The sequence below is a fragment of the Labrus bergylta genome, chromosome 4, assembly GCF_963930695.1.
Source record: "Labrus bergylta chromosome 4, fLabBer1.1, whole genome shotgun sequence".
NCBI classification, from domain to species: Eukaryota; Metazoa; Chordata; class Actinopteri; order Labriformes; family Labridae; genus Labrus; species Labrus bergylta.
Genome location: NC_089198.1, coordinates 20,987,089 through 21,002,146, shown reverse-complemented (window position 1 = coordinate 21,002,146; position 15,058 = coordinate 20,987,089). Strand labels below are relative to the sequence as shown.

The window sequence follows — 15,058 nt, the reverse complement described above, 5'->3', positions numbered from 1 at the left end:
TAATATAATAATGAAACTCTCCCCACTGCTGACTGTTGAGCACGTAAAAGAGTTCTCTCACAATTCTCACACATGAGACAATGTTTCCAAAGGAGGAGTGATATATATTTTTCATCTGTTTTTTAGTGTGTGCTTATACGATTTGTAAAGATTATATCTTTGGCATGAACTTTGTCTGACAGACAGCAGAAACTGTAGATGTTTGTCGTCACGGCTGACTGGACGTTAGTCTCCGGGTTGAAAAAGGGTCATATTTGTACTTTCCAGTGAGTGTTTTATTGAGAACTGAGGACAGACACACCGACTTGACAATGCATAAGTTACATTACATTCAGTGGGGCACGCTACTGTATATTTAATCTCTTGAAACCTAAACCATTATGTCTCCGTGTGGTGTGTGTTTGTGTGTGCGTCTGTGTGTGTGTGTGATTGGCTCTCATTCCAGCAGCAGAAAGTGAGCAGTCATCACTTTGCCAGAGATCCGGTTGCTCTAAACCATAAATTGTGCTCAGTCAGGCGTTTCAGAGACTCAGAGGGCGGACACACACACTCAGTGATGATGTCATTGTTTTTAATGACAGTGATGTCATGTGAACTTAAAACCTTGCAGTGGCTTCCCTGGAAAGCCAAATTACAAGCTTTCAAAAATAGTTATGCTATGCTTATGCCTGGTTTTGTGTGTGTGTGTGTGTGTGTGTGTGTGTGTGTGTGTGTGTGTGTGTGTGTGTGTGTGTGTGTGTGTGTGTGTGTGTGTGTGTGTGTGTGTGTGTGTGTGTGTGTGTTGTGTGTGTGTGTGTGTGTGGGAGGGGGTGGTCTGAAATAAACGTTCTGGTGTAAAAGTTTGAATTGCGGCCTATTCTGGTCTTAGTCTTCTGAGTGTGTGTGGTCTATGGAAACACAACACCTCCAATAGGTCCATAAAAGCTTAATAATAAGGTAATGGGGCCCCGGAATGATGCTTGACAACACTGTAAAACTACATAGTGATATACAGCACATGCTTGAGAAGGTATGTGTGATCTGTTAAGAATCTTTCCTACTGGTTCAATTGTGTATGCATGCATTACAATATCCCCAAGTAGGTAAATAGAGCACATAAGGGGCATAGAGAGGGCAGACAATTGTAAAAGACGTAATGATTAACACATTGTAATAAATAAAGCAATCCCATTTTTTAATAAAATAATGTTTTTTGTGATTTAATTCTCATTTACACTTATTAGAGGAAACTGAAAATGAGGTATTTAACCATTTGAAACCAAACAATTGCTCTTTTACCATCAAAGCCTAAAACAGATGGAAAGGTAAAAAAAAAAGAAAGAAAGGAAAATAGATCCTTAAAATCCCAATGGAAACTGTGGGCCATGTTTTAACAGGCGGTTGTCTAAAGCATGTGGTGCAAAGTGATTTTTGGCGTGTCCGACAATATTTTTTCTAGTTTAGTGGCGCACAATCTGGGCCTTAAGCTAGGCACAGGGAGCAAAGTGATTGGATTTAGTCACTTGATTATACATGGGTGTGTTTTGGGAGTGACATGAATCAAACCTATCAGAGTGTCAGCTGTCAGTCCCTTTGGAGTCTCTTTGTTGTGCATTCTGTTTGTATGGAACAAGCTCAGTATTGGTGCTTTGTAAACTCACCAATGTACTCATATTTCTAATACGTCATCTAAATAGCAGGAACTTACTGCAGCACAGACTTTGGACCAGGTATAAGGTGATCTAAGGTGTAGTTTGACAGACAAACACGCCCCTGGGCGCTAACTAGGGAACAAATGTATTTGGTATTCAAGCAACGTGGGCACCAGTCATAAAAGAGTGACACCTGCACACGTTGGGAAAAAAAGACAGAAACCTGCGCTTCACAGCAAGATGCGCTAGATTGTGTGCATTGGCTTGAACACTAAAATGTCAACAAGTGGGCCCAAAACCTGCCAATCCTCAAGCCAATTATTCCATTATCCTATTACCAGTGATTTAGGGAAGGGATCCCGTGTAAGTGAGAATACCTGACCTTTAGAGTGGTATTTACTTTTTTTCAGTAGCTATAAGGTGGAAAGCTATTTCCCTTATGCAATTCGACTCAATTTGTTTCTGTAAAGTGAACTTTGACTCTATGAATCCCCTTTGTAATGGTCAACACAGGATGAAATACAATACATGAAAGTAGTTCTCAAGTAGTTCAAAATTCTCCAGTCCCTTTTCATGGAGACAAATTGCCATGTAATTACCATGACCGTTTTCTAACTAGTCCAAACCCAATATGGCTGACCTTGTTAGGTTATTTCAGCTGGCTCTTTGATTGCTGCCTGTCAAAAGCTTGAGGTCGGAGATTGGTGCCTGCACAAGAAACCCAAGCTATTACATCACTTGTGAATTACTTTTTTGACCCTGTGTGTTCGCCAAAATTTGAGTTGGTGTTTTGTTAAAGGCCAAGATTTTGGAGGGAAAACCTGAAGAGGTAAAAAAAGATGTTAGGAGTGGGAGATGGAAATAGACTTGAAAGTAAGGAAAATTTGGATGAAAAACTGAAGTGAGAGAGTCTAAGTGAGTGAGAGAGAGAATGAATATGTGATAGAGAGAATGATGGAGGGAGTGTGTTTGAATCAGAGACAGCCAAGCAGTTAGCCACATTACCGGCAGTAGACTTGAACCATGTGGAACAGCAGTGGGCATTGGCTTACAGAGATGCTTAACAAGCATGTTTATAGCTGCCTGTCAAGGGTTTATTTGATGCAGACTCTAGTCTTATTTCTCTTGGAGGAGACAGCCCTGTGACCTTCCAAGCATAGCAAAGGACTGATTTTAACTGCTGCAAAAGAAAGTACCAGAGTGAGAAAGAGAGAAAGATGGAGGGATTAATGGAGAGAGGAAATGGAGACTAGAGAGGAAAGTGGGGCTGTTTCATTTCAGAAGTACTGCTGAAGAGATGGATGGATGGATAAAGGAAGATGGGGAACATGAACTCTTGGGTGGATGAAGAGAGAAATTAATACAGAATTATAAGTACATTTTAATGGATGGATGGGTGCTTCGATTTATGGTTGGATATATTAATGGAAAAATGGGGGAATGAGATGGACTTGGAATTACTTTTTTCAGTTCAAATCTCTGAGTTTGTTTGTTTTTCACATCAGATTAGAATTTTTCATTCATTCATTCATTCATTAAAATTACACATGTTTTGGCAAATGAGTGTAAAAGACAAAGTATGTTTGGCTTCAAATTTGCACAAAACCACTCCTACAGTACCTACCTACTGAAAGTAATAAGTTGATTCTCAGTGAAACTGTCAAATTCTTCACTACTTATAACTAACTGTCTTTGTTAATTTGAGCAGTCACAAGCAAAATGGTCCAGTCAGTTATCAAAATGGGTCAGACTTACATGAATACTCCATGAATATCCATAACTTGTGATGTTTGTGGTGGCTGCTAAATTGGCAAATGAGTTGCCAGCTGACAGTAATGAACAAGGAAACACATGGGTGTCGTTTTAAGCTCTGACAGTGTTTGACTTTACATGAAAGACTGAAGGGGAATTTTCTGTTTCTAGTACATGCAGCACCATTTTACACAAACAGACTTACTGCATACGATGTACTAATCTCTTTGTGTACTGCTGTATTGCAACCTTGAAATATGAATCTAAAAAAGTTCAGTATGATATAGGACAGTGGTTCTCAACTGGTCTAGTCTAAGGACTCACCACTAACTCCTTCAAAAAATCGTGACCCAAATTTCTGATATATTTTCAACCAATCAGATTTATTGAATAAAAAATAGTGCCTGTTGGACCTCAACTGGTAAAAAACATATGACCGAACAAAGAGAAGGAACAAAATCAACATGTTTGAAAAGCACTTCATAGACTTTTTACACTTTTTTTCCAGTCACATGTTCGCGACCCACTAAAAAAAGGCTCCACGACCCACTTTTTGGTCCCAACCCACCAGTTGAGAATCACTGATATAGAAGACACAGAAGGCATTCAGCAAGTCGAAAAATCATTGTATAAAACATTGTCAACAAAAATTCTATTTTTATTTCTATTTTTAGAAACTTTTCCAGGGTTGACTGACATGAAGACAAATACATCATAAAGATGGGAAAAAAAGCCAAAACATTTTGATTGAACAGCAGAACGATGTTTAGCTCTTGTTTGGCATCAGTGTCCAGCCAATTGATGATATAAAATCAGTTGAGCACTATTAATCAACATGCACAAGACTGAAGGATAAAGCAGGAAAACAGAATCTCTTCAGTCCGGTGCTTGTCCTCACTCTGCTCATAGCGCACGCAGATAGCATTTCAACCTGGCTTTCAAAAGCCTCTCAAGTAAAATTCAACATGTCCATAAACACAGTTAAAAATTCCTTCCTGACAATAACTTCTCTCTGTCAAAGCAGAGCTTTTGTCAATGAGCTTGTGAAATGTTAGTGGACTACCTGTCATGTGTGTTCACTCTTTTATATGGATGTGAATGGGACCCCGGCCATGTGTGTAGAGTATGTGTGTGAATGCTTTCATTTATAGCTTACAAAGCTTGCTGTTACCACAGGAGGCATTCTACTGCTGGTTACAACAGCAATTTAGTCACCTAGAGGCAGTACTGTCTGTATCCATGGATGCCCTTCTCTGAAGGATCCTTGACAACCTGTAATGATGCTTGTGTGTGTTTCTCTAAATCTCCATCTGCTCTCAGACAAGTGAATGCAGTGAATGCATACAACACTGGGTCAACATAAACAGAGAGGAGGAAGACTTTGACAAACAGCTGTAACTTATATTGGGAATTCAGATAAACAGAGAGAGATAGAAAAGACGAGGGAGACTTGGTCAGTCTGCCTCATCCTCTCTAGAGAGCCGTTAAGCCACAGACAAAAGGCTGACTGTTAAGCCAGGCTTCAGGATAAGACACATTTCATTGGACCAAACCTTAGCAGTCTAAGAATGAGATGAAGTGTGGGTTAAAATAAAAGAGCAGAGAGGTTGTGCCTTTATGTGCGGTTGCAAACTTGTGGACCTTCCATTTCCCCTTCCTGTCCCCCCCCCCCCCCCCCCCCGCAGCAGCTTGCAGACAGAACACGCACAGTAAAATGAATAAAACGGAGCTGAAAGCAATTATCGTCTGAGAGCGGAGCTCATATCTTCATGATTCTGTCTTCCTCTTGCTGCCCGAAAGACCACAAGCAGACCTCGATAAGGACTGCCGAGGCGCTATCCCACTTTAGTTTGGCTGTCACATGAAAAGCTAACCAAGTGAACAGAGAGAAAAATAACACAACTCGAGCGTTAATAGAAACAGCTGAAGTTCTAGACAGAGATTAGTTTTTGGAAAAAATAAAAAAGTGTTTTGAGTAGCTTTAATGTGCCATGGGGTATTTTCAATCAGTGGAGGTATATGAAAGAACTGGAGATGTGAGGTTCTTCATGAAAGGAGGTACACAATAAGCCACCCACTCAGGGTTATATGTGTGTGTGTATGTGTGTGTGTGTGTGTGTGTGTGTGTGTGTGTGTGTGTGTGTGTGTGTGTGTGTGTGTGTGTGTGGGTGTGTGTGTCTCTCTCGCTCTCTCTCTCTCTCTCTCTCTCTCTCTCTCTGTCTCTCTCTATCATTTTGCATGGCTGAGGTCCCACATCTGTAGCTCATTTTGCGAGGGCTTCTGTGTATTCCCTGAGCCAGCACAGTAGCATTAAAGGTAAATCAAGTGGATCAACTGTGAGAATATCTGTCACCCCAGCACAATGTTATAATAAATATTTAAGTTTTTATCACAGAGAAAATGAGTGCTTGTAGCTTTGTTGACTGTGTAATTGAAATTATGTGTGTATATCAACTGAAAACAAATTGTGTTGGGGGGGGGGGGTAATTCCTCTGATTTATGCAGCATCGTCTGAACTTTTATAAATCTGCAGAGTAGCTTGATCCCTGCGGTACACTTTCATTATATTAATGAATCAATTATTTCAGATGCGATAACATGCGATAAGCCTTTTATGTTGTAATTGGTCGAGGTGCAATCGATATAATTTCTTTAATATATGTTTGACGACCCCCTTTTTTTTTACAACATTGTTTTGGAATTATGGAATAGAGTAAAATGGTGACCTGCATAGAGATATTCAAGCAAAGGTACCTAATTCTTACACTTGAGTTATTATACTTACAAGTAGTTATTTCTGACCACTTAATATACAGCACCTCAAAAGTTTTTGTTAATGGAAAAAAACATGTCAATCTTTTTGCACTGTGCCCCCAATAAATCACTTAATACAGAGTGTAAAACCCCACCAGCTGTAAATATTTCTACAGACTAACTATTCCATAACTTTCATATGAATAAAGTGCTGCCATGCAGACACAAACTACCATAAGCTTCAGTCAGCTTCAGTCCCGGGACACTTTATAAATTCCAGGTGGCAAGTTAAACTGGGGTACTTTAGATGGATGAAGAGAGAGAAAAGCTGGAAGCTAGCTGTTACAGATATTTAAACATGAAACATTTTGACAGATACAGAAAAAAAGAGTGGTAAAAGGAAAACAAAGGCATTGACCTAAAATACCCTTGGAATCTTGTGAATATAAACACGCATTTTATTAGCACAAGAGAACTCACAACTTTAATTTAATAACATGGCATGTTTTTAAGTTTTTTTTTTCTTATGAGCCAGCCAAAATAGTTCATATTTAGGCTGCATGTAATTGTCATTAAAAAATGGTTGCAAAAGGTAGATTTAATTGAACTAGACTTATCAATATCCTTAGATAAAGAAGACAAATAAAGTCCCTTTTTAAAATATTGAGAAAAGTAAAAAACTAAAAAGTTGCCTTACCCTTGAGGGTTTTCTTGAACTCTCTCCTCTTCTCTTCTCTTCTCTTCTCTTCTCTTTCTCTCTTTTTCTCTGAAGGACTTTTTCTCCCTCTGCCACCTGTTGACAGGCCCACACCAATGAGTCAAGGCACTGGCAGTGACTTTTGCTCTCCCCCCTCCCTCTCCAATTGTTAAAATCTTTCCCAAATGCCTATAGGCCAATGGGCAGTTAGTTTGGGAGTGTCTCCTCTCCTCCTCTCCTCCTCTCCTCCTGTGTTTGAATGAAAAAAGGAAAAGGAAGAAGAGGAGGGGGGAGATAATTAGAAGCATTTACCACACTTTTCCCCCAAGTGAATCACAGTCTACCTTTAATCACGCTTCTTACCTTTTCTTCTTCAGCGCCTTAAAACTTTCATCACTCTTTAATAACAGTTTTTCTTTCCCTCCCTGCATGTGTTAGCACACAGAGAATATTGGAATTAATCTCTTAAGAGGAGGGAGCAGGTCCTTAAACAAAGTAACTGGATAAAGATTGGATTCAATGAGGCAAGATTGAAGCCAAAACAAATGTGGAGTCAGTTTAGGATAGAAGTACCACTGGGAAGAAGCTATATTGAGAAAATCCATTTTTAAAAGCCAAAACAGAACACAATAACAGGGCTAATCTCGACTTCAATAACATGAAATAAACAGCGGCATACAAAAACAGAAACACAACACATTTCCTTGGAAAAAAACCTTCTGGGTGTCTTTTTGGTTAGTGAAATGGTGATAGTAATCACAAAAGACATTTGAAACAATTACTGTCGGTTGGATGATTCTCAGTTAGACACCAAAATGTCTTGACTTGATTTCACATTTACGTACAATTCTCACCACAATGTCTTATGAAAACAGGCCACCAGGAAGCAACTGCAAAGATGAATACCAGGCTAACATCTCCAAGGCGACAACAAACCCACAAGTGTCCTGGTGAAAAACGTACCCCTCAGAATGCACTGTGATCACTTTAAGGCAGGCAAAGGAAACAATGCTTTGTTTCAGTTTGGTCTCTGTGATGAATGTATGTTTACACTGAAATTTGAAATAATGCAGGCCAACCGAAAGCATGCATAGACAGACCATGCATATCTTTGTGACCACCATGAAGAAAGGCCACCTGTGTCAAGGTTGGTAATACTTTACGGTGACAGCGGCTGTTTGTCTCTAAATATATAAGAAAGGTTTCAAATTTCTGCGGGAACACAGGGGAGGTGGGATTGTTCAAGTGAAACTGGAGCTGAAGTTGAGAGGCCAGGTGGGGTTGTTTGTTCAGAACAAATGCCGCCTGAATAGTTACTTTTACTGTTTGACATGTTGGACAACTATACGTAGGACAGATAGACAAAAAAACCCATAGTAGAAAAAGGCTTATAGTCATTTCAGTTACTGTTCCTTAAATATTGTAATTGATGAAATATCTTGGACAGAATGAAGTCTATAAAAAGAGCGTCAGAACCGTCTGTCTTGTGCAGTCAAACAATGGCAAAAAGGCAATGCTACTAGTGATGGAGGCTCAAAAGTGTAAAGTAACTGGAAAGCAACTGTGGTCGATGCTACCCTGATGTGGATAAAAAGAAAAGTTAAAAATAAAAGAGTTTCATTATGATCTGCGTACAGTTTTCAATCTGACCCAAACAGATATTAGCACTATAAGCGATTCTCATAGTACCTGATAATATGCTCAGCACCATATCGTAGAGCACAGGAAGGCAATTAACAACTCCTTGAATAACAACCATAGGCAGTCTTACTGCTCCACTGCATTGAGTAGCTAGTGGCTAACTTTACCTCTCTGCAGTTCAATGCTGGTCAGGAAGTGTGAAGAGAGTTAATTAGAGCCAAGAAACAGCCCCCATGAGAGCAAAAAGAAGTCAGGCAGTAAAACAAACTAGAGACCCGAAACAAGATCTCTGGGGAACCGCACCAAATTGGTTTTCTGTTGCCAGTTACCATATTTGAATGAGAAAGTCATGCTAGAGAGAAGAAAGGGCTGGGCAAACATCCAGTTATCAAAGCTTGACAGTGTATCCCAATATTTACTATCTGACTAATTATCTATAGTCCAACATCATATTTACCAAAGACTGACACGTTATCTGTGTTGGAAGCGAACCGAGGTTGTTCATTTATCAGATAAAAAAATGTTAAAAAGCCTGATAAACACAGAGCAAGCAACAAAAAGCAATTGTATTTGGAAACTTTCCTCTCATCACTTGTGGCACGCCATCTTCTCTGTTGGGAAGAGCCATAAAACCTGACTCCCTCGAACTTGCGTCAACAAATTAATGAATGTCTGACAAACATTGAACAAGCTAACAAGCCAGTTATGGTGAGAACAGACACCAATAGCTGCTTATTAGAGCTAGAAAAGAATGGAACAGTGGATGAACTTCTTTGATAGCCTGTTACAATAGACCGCACAGTGAGGTTGTTATTTGTCAAATATTTGCATGAAAAATTCCTCAAAATGGCACTACTAACATGAGCCTGGTTAAAATGTCAAGTTGAGGAAACAAATTACCTGTTGGACACCTAAAGGAAAACTTTTAGCCTTACGTTGTAGTTATCCAAAGCTAATTTATCAACCTGCCAATGTTTGCCTGCAGCTGTCCCTGAACAGTTTACCAAGAAACTAAGCTAAACTTTTATACCTTTGTTAATATAAAAAATATTCATTGGAACTGCTATGAAGTTTAATGCTCTTGTATGTTTAGTCAGTTGTTATGATGGGTAAGTCATGGATGGATTTAGTGGTCTTTTAGCATATTTTCCAGCTTTTAGAAGAAATCAAAACAGACAAGGATGATATTTTTGGCTCTGAAAGCAACATAACTCTTGAAAGATAATCTGATATGTCGTTCTACAGAAGTCGACCCTGGTGTCTCTAGAGGCAAACTGCTCCTTGGGCCATGCAGGGACAAAGATGAATGAATTGCCAGAAGAAGTAAACATATAACCTTGGAAAATCATTGTATGCTTTGTACAGCCTCAGCTTTGGTCCTTTGGGCAAGCTCTCTATCCATCTTACACATTTACAGTATCACTTATATAACTACATGGAGAGAACAATCACTGAAAAGATTGATTAAGTCGTCTTGTGTTTCGTTTAATCATGTTCAGAGATCCTTAACAAGTTCAAAGCTCTTTGGTCTTTGTTAATTTAAAAAAGTAATCAGGAGATACAGAGAAGAGATAAAAATCCCCTAGAATCAGTTTTTTTAAAAGATAAAAGAAAGATGAAGAACACTGATCTTAAAAACGACATTAACAGATAAACTAAATGACAAAACACTTTCCATTACAATATCGGTTATACTGGATACATGACTTGAAAGTGCCCTCATAGAACCTTGAATATTAAAAGAAAATGATGAGGTTCTACCACCCATCAAAGCACTACATGTGCTACATTATTGTTACTTCTATTGGGACAGGAAGAATCAGTAAAAGTGAACATGAATTTTGTTATGATGATTGTATAATACTCAGCATTATTTCCAATATGTCCTCCATATTCATGTGTAAGTACAGAGATGTGGAAACACTGTTTGGTTGCTTCCCCGAAATCAGAAATAGATGCATGTGTCCATCAATTAAAAATAGAAAAAACCTTTGCATATCCATTTAATGAGCGATGTGTCCATCAAAAATATAAAGATAAATTCCTATTAGGCAACAGCACACGCACACACAGACACACACACACATACACACACCCACACACACACACACACACACACACATTAAAAAAGAACAATCCTCAACAAGTTTGTCCAAATTGCAACCAAGAACAAGTTTCCAGTTCAGTCTTATCCGCCTTTTCTAATTTTAGGAATGTTCAGAACATCAAAACATAATTATACATACTTGGCTGTGATTTGGTTTAAAACATTGACCAAACTCAACCTTGAAAAAATTACCCCACATTCCTGAAATTTGTTGGTTGCTTGTGTTAAGTAGTTACTTTCCATGAAACTGTCAAAGCAAAAGGAAGTTGTAAATCCACGGTCACTTATTTAAAGCTAATTTATTCCATTTCATTAACCCTTACATGGCATGTGTCCATTGATCCACTCTTCTTTCTAAGAACACCAATATAGATTATGCCTAACAGAATAAGGTGAGTCTTTAGGTTAATACACAGAAATGAAAATCAGCACATTGACCTCTATTCACGCACACGTCTGTCACTCGGACATGCTGTGTGGGAGGTGATGACATTTCCAGCCCTTCATGGGACAATGAGATTATGTTTCATGACTGTTTCCCATTGTACTGGCTTCTTGCCTTCAGCCCAATGCCGGGAAACATACCCTTTACTAGCATCAGATGTACAGAACTCTTCACAGCAGGATGAATTTTATGTTATAATTCCTTTAATGTGATGAAATCCCATTTTTTGTTTTCCTTTTATCTATAAGAAGACTCTGAACTTGTATTAGAAGTAACCACACACCTCTGAATTTCCCTCCAACCTTTTTCCACTAGACCAAGAGTTTACTATAAATCTAAAGCTGCTGGTTGTCGGTGTTTTTGGCATCAAAATGAAAACCATGACAAGCTAGAAGGTCAACAGTTGTATATTAGGTCTAATCCCATTGATTTAACCTGTCCCTAGTTTATTTTGTTGTCTTTCGTTTTGTTGGAGGGCTCGTTAAAGCAAAGCCAACTGCAGGCATATGGTAGAGACATTGATCTTCCCCCCTACTGGGATGTTCTTCTCTCATTTTTAAGCACCTATCTCCATAAAAATGCATCAACAGCCTCTCTAATTACCTGCACTGGAAAGCTTCCTTTTTTATTACTACACACTAAATGTTACATGCCAAATGGAAAAATCTCCAAATAAACTTCCACTTCTAGAAATAAAACGTGAAAGTGATAATGACAGCGTTATAATGCTCACATTTAGAGACATGGCTAAAAATGACTGGTTGGCTTTGGAATAACAATAGCAGATGTCCTTTTCATCTTCGCATAGTGACAGTGAAAAATAATGGCCCAGACACCACTTTAGCATCTACTTTTCAATTAAGTCAGGAGCTGGTTTGGCTTGCATTTTTCTCATACTCTTTATTTTCTAGCTCCTTTATTCATTAAAGTGAGACCAGATGGAAGCTTAAAAAACAAAGACAGTGGTCTCTGAAGAGAACATCATTAAGAGGATAAAAATAAAAAGTCTTGCTGGATGTTTACCCCAGAGGTGCTATGTTACATAATAAGTGACCTTTTTTTGGAATTGTAGGTAGTTGGTTGTTAAAAATAAAATTCACACCTTCACAAAACTGAAAAAAAAATGTGAGGAAAGAAGCAATAAAATGAATTCACCATTGGCAGGTTTTCTTAATTTAAAATGGCTGCGATTGCTGTGCTTAAGGAAATTTCCATTACGTGTGAGCATCAAGCTAATGAAATAAGATGTACATCCCTGTCCATCTGTGAGAAATTTGCAGATTTTTATACTCTGAATAAAAGTATTAAAAATTGCAAATGCGCATGATAACCCAGAATAGGTTTTAATGTGAACTTTGATTTGGCAGACTGCTCAAGATAAACACCAACAAAATTATCCAACATCAGTCCACTCCATGTGGGACAGCAGTCAGGAATGGCCGAGAAAAAAAAGGAGGTGGGGGGCACTTTATATTGTTCAAAAAACACAACAAAAACATACAAATGTAATGGGATTGAGTCCTGTGTCAACCATGATGTTTTTCATAAACTTAACCATGAAATATTTTTGCCTGAACAAACACAATGAGTCTTTGAGTATAGACCACAGAAAAATTGTGTTTCATGCAAAGGGATTATTTGTCAGGGAGAAAACATATTCTACCTTGTGTGTCCTTGAGAGATGTTGTACTGTAACAAAGCGAAAGCCTGGGATGAACCAGGAACATGTGGTTAATACATCTAAAAGGCATCAGACATTCATTTACTGCATGTCTATATGTCCTCAAAAAACTCTCAGTAACTTAAACCTCAACCCTCAATGGCTTCTTTCATGTAAATATACAAAAACCACGTTAACTTTGCTCTTTGAACCATTTGGTATATTTTATAAAATTGTAGCTTTAAAGTGTCCTCTCATATCTAACAAATGAAATATGTCAAAAGACTAAATGTATGGCCTGTCTGGGGATTATTATGCTAGATTAAACTGAAGATGACATTTTTCCATCACTGAGGTAGAAAAGTTGTGATTCCATTCCTGTCTAAACATTTAAAATACAGGAACACATTTTTGTGTCATTGTTTGGATTGAAATGACAAGATCAGATTGGAGGAAGTTGGTCCAAAGCTGGCACCAATGATACTTTCTGCGTGTTTACGCTTGTGAAATGTCTCAGAGGTTGGTTTATCTTTTACCGGTGTAAACTCAACATGTGCGATTTAGTGGAAAGCAGATTAGAGTTGTGGAAAACAGATAAGGTAAATGATGTCATTTATTGAAAACAAACATATGCCATATGGAGGTTTGGTGAATATGTTCCGTCAAAGTTACCACATTAAGCTCTTACAAACAAACGTGTGGGTACGCACAGGCACATACAGACACAATGTACTTTTTCATTAACTATAAGCTGTTTCCCTTTTACTGATGATCTTAAATGCACACCACGTTTGAGGTTTTTTTTAATAACCACAGAGTATGTGAAAGTCAACATATGTGCATCAGTTGTTCATTTATAGATCCTTATTATCTGCTAATGTTGTTCAACTACTGTGAACGGTCCAAAGAACCAGCTCTTGATTTCAGAGATTACTTTAAATGTGGCCTCTGCTTTGTTAGATGGCATATGGTAGAGGTCGAAAGAAATTATCTGACGAGGAAGTATAAAACAAAGCTGTGGTTTGAGGATCAGACTTGTGACGTCTTAAGTCTTTTACACGCATCTGCTTCAGCTAACAACTTTAAAAGCTCAGAGCTGTTAACCACAAAGCAAGAAATGATTTGTTTCCCCAACTTTTTCCATAAAAGTGCAAAGTACATAAATAAATAAGGCATCTAATTAGGCATTAATGTAAATATAATTAACAAAACCAGTTAAAGACCCGGCCATCAGAGTGATAATTAATGACTCTTTGTTCATTTGCATGCATGCAGTGAGCATATTGACTTATTGGATGAGACAGGGCAAGTCAAGCAGCACTCTGACTGATGAGCTGGTGTCAACAGCTGTTACAGATGCTTCCTGCATGGGCTGATGTGAATACCAGTCCTCAAGGTCCTGCCATGCTGTCATGAGACGCCATGCGGAGACGTGACGCGTTGACATAACCCAGCACTTTTGATGTCAGGGGCTAAAGGGTGACTTTTCTTTTTTCCTCACAGAAGAGAGGCCAATGGAGATTTTCTTTGAAAGGGGACAATCTTCAGCAGGAAAATTGGTGTCACTTCCTGCCAACATTTGATGCAGATGTTAATGTTACAGCGTTTTAACAAATTACAGAGTAAACTGTGCAGTGTAGGTACCAAACTGCTTTTATGAAAGCAACCGTCTTCGACTTAAGCATAGTTTTCCACAAGAATAAGATTTGTTACCAATCTGTGTCCTGTTAAATTCAAATTTGGACCCTAATCTATAAAAGAAAAGAAACACACCTTATAGAAGAAACACAAAATACCTTATTCCAGCTGAAGGTACAAACAAAGTTGAGATAGCCTTTGACTGACAGGCCAAGACATTATTAAATCTGTACTCCCTTACAGATTGAGTGACATTTTACAAATAATATGCTATTCATTTAATCCTGTTCTTCATTGGGAGTTTGTAATGGCCAGTTTCCTGCCTGTATTAAAATGACACAAACATGAAAAAGTGAGGTCATGTAAAAATCTCCTTAAACGCAGACAGAAAATAATTTATTTCAGCTTTGTAAAACCGCACCAGGAGTTACCCTTCACCTGATTTCCCCAGGTCAACAAAGATTTGTTTTCAAAGCTCGCAGACTTCACTTCCTAGAGTGTTGGTGGTCCCATAAAGTATAATCACAGATGTGTATGTAGCCCCCTCTCTTTTCTGCTTCTTTTTCTTCTTCTCCACCCTCCAAACCAACTGCACCCGTTTGAATTCACATCTAATTGTGTCAAAGTATATATTTTTTTCTTGTCTTGACAATTAAATCAACACCTAGCAATCAAATAACATGATACTGTTTTTAGCTCTTGTATCTGAGAGGAAGAGTTGTTTTTGTTGCAT

The 15,058-nt window shown here is 38.4% G+C and overlaps 1 protein-coding gene across 3 annotated transcripts in view; it reads right to left on the bottom strand.

Annotated features, from left to right (window-relative positions):
• The window catches only part of tnn (tenascin N), a 42,997-nt gene extending 36,003 nt beyond the window's left edge, over positions 1-6,994 (bottom strand). For all 3 annotated transcript variants that reach the window (XM_020643761.3, XM_065954038.1, XM_065954039.1), the window contains exon 1: positions 6,835-6,994. The gene's annotated coding sequence lies outside the window, so the exon portion shown is untranslated. The remainder of the gene's footprint in view (positions 1-6,834) is intronic.
• Positions 6,995-15,058: the final 8,064 nt, after the last annotated feature.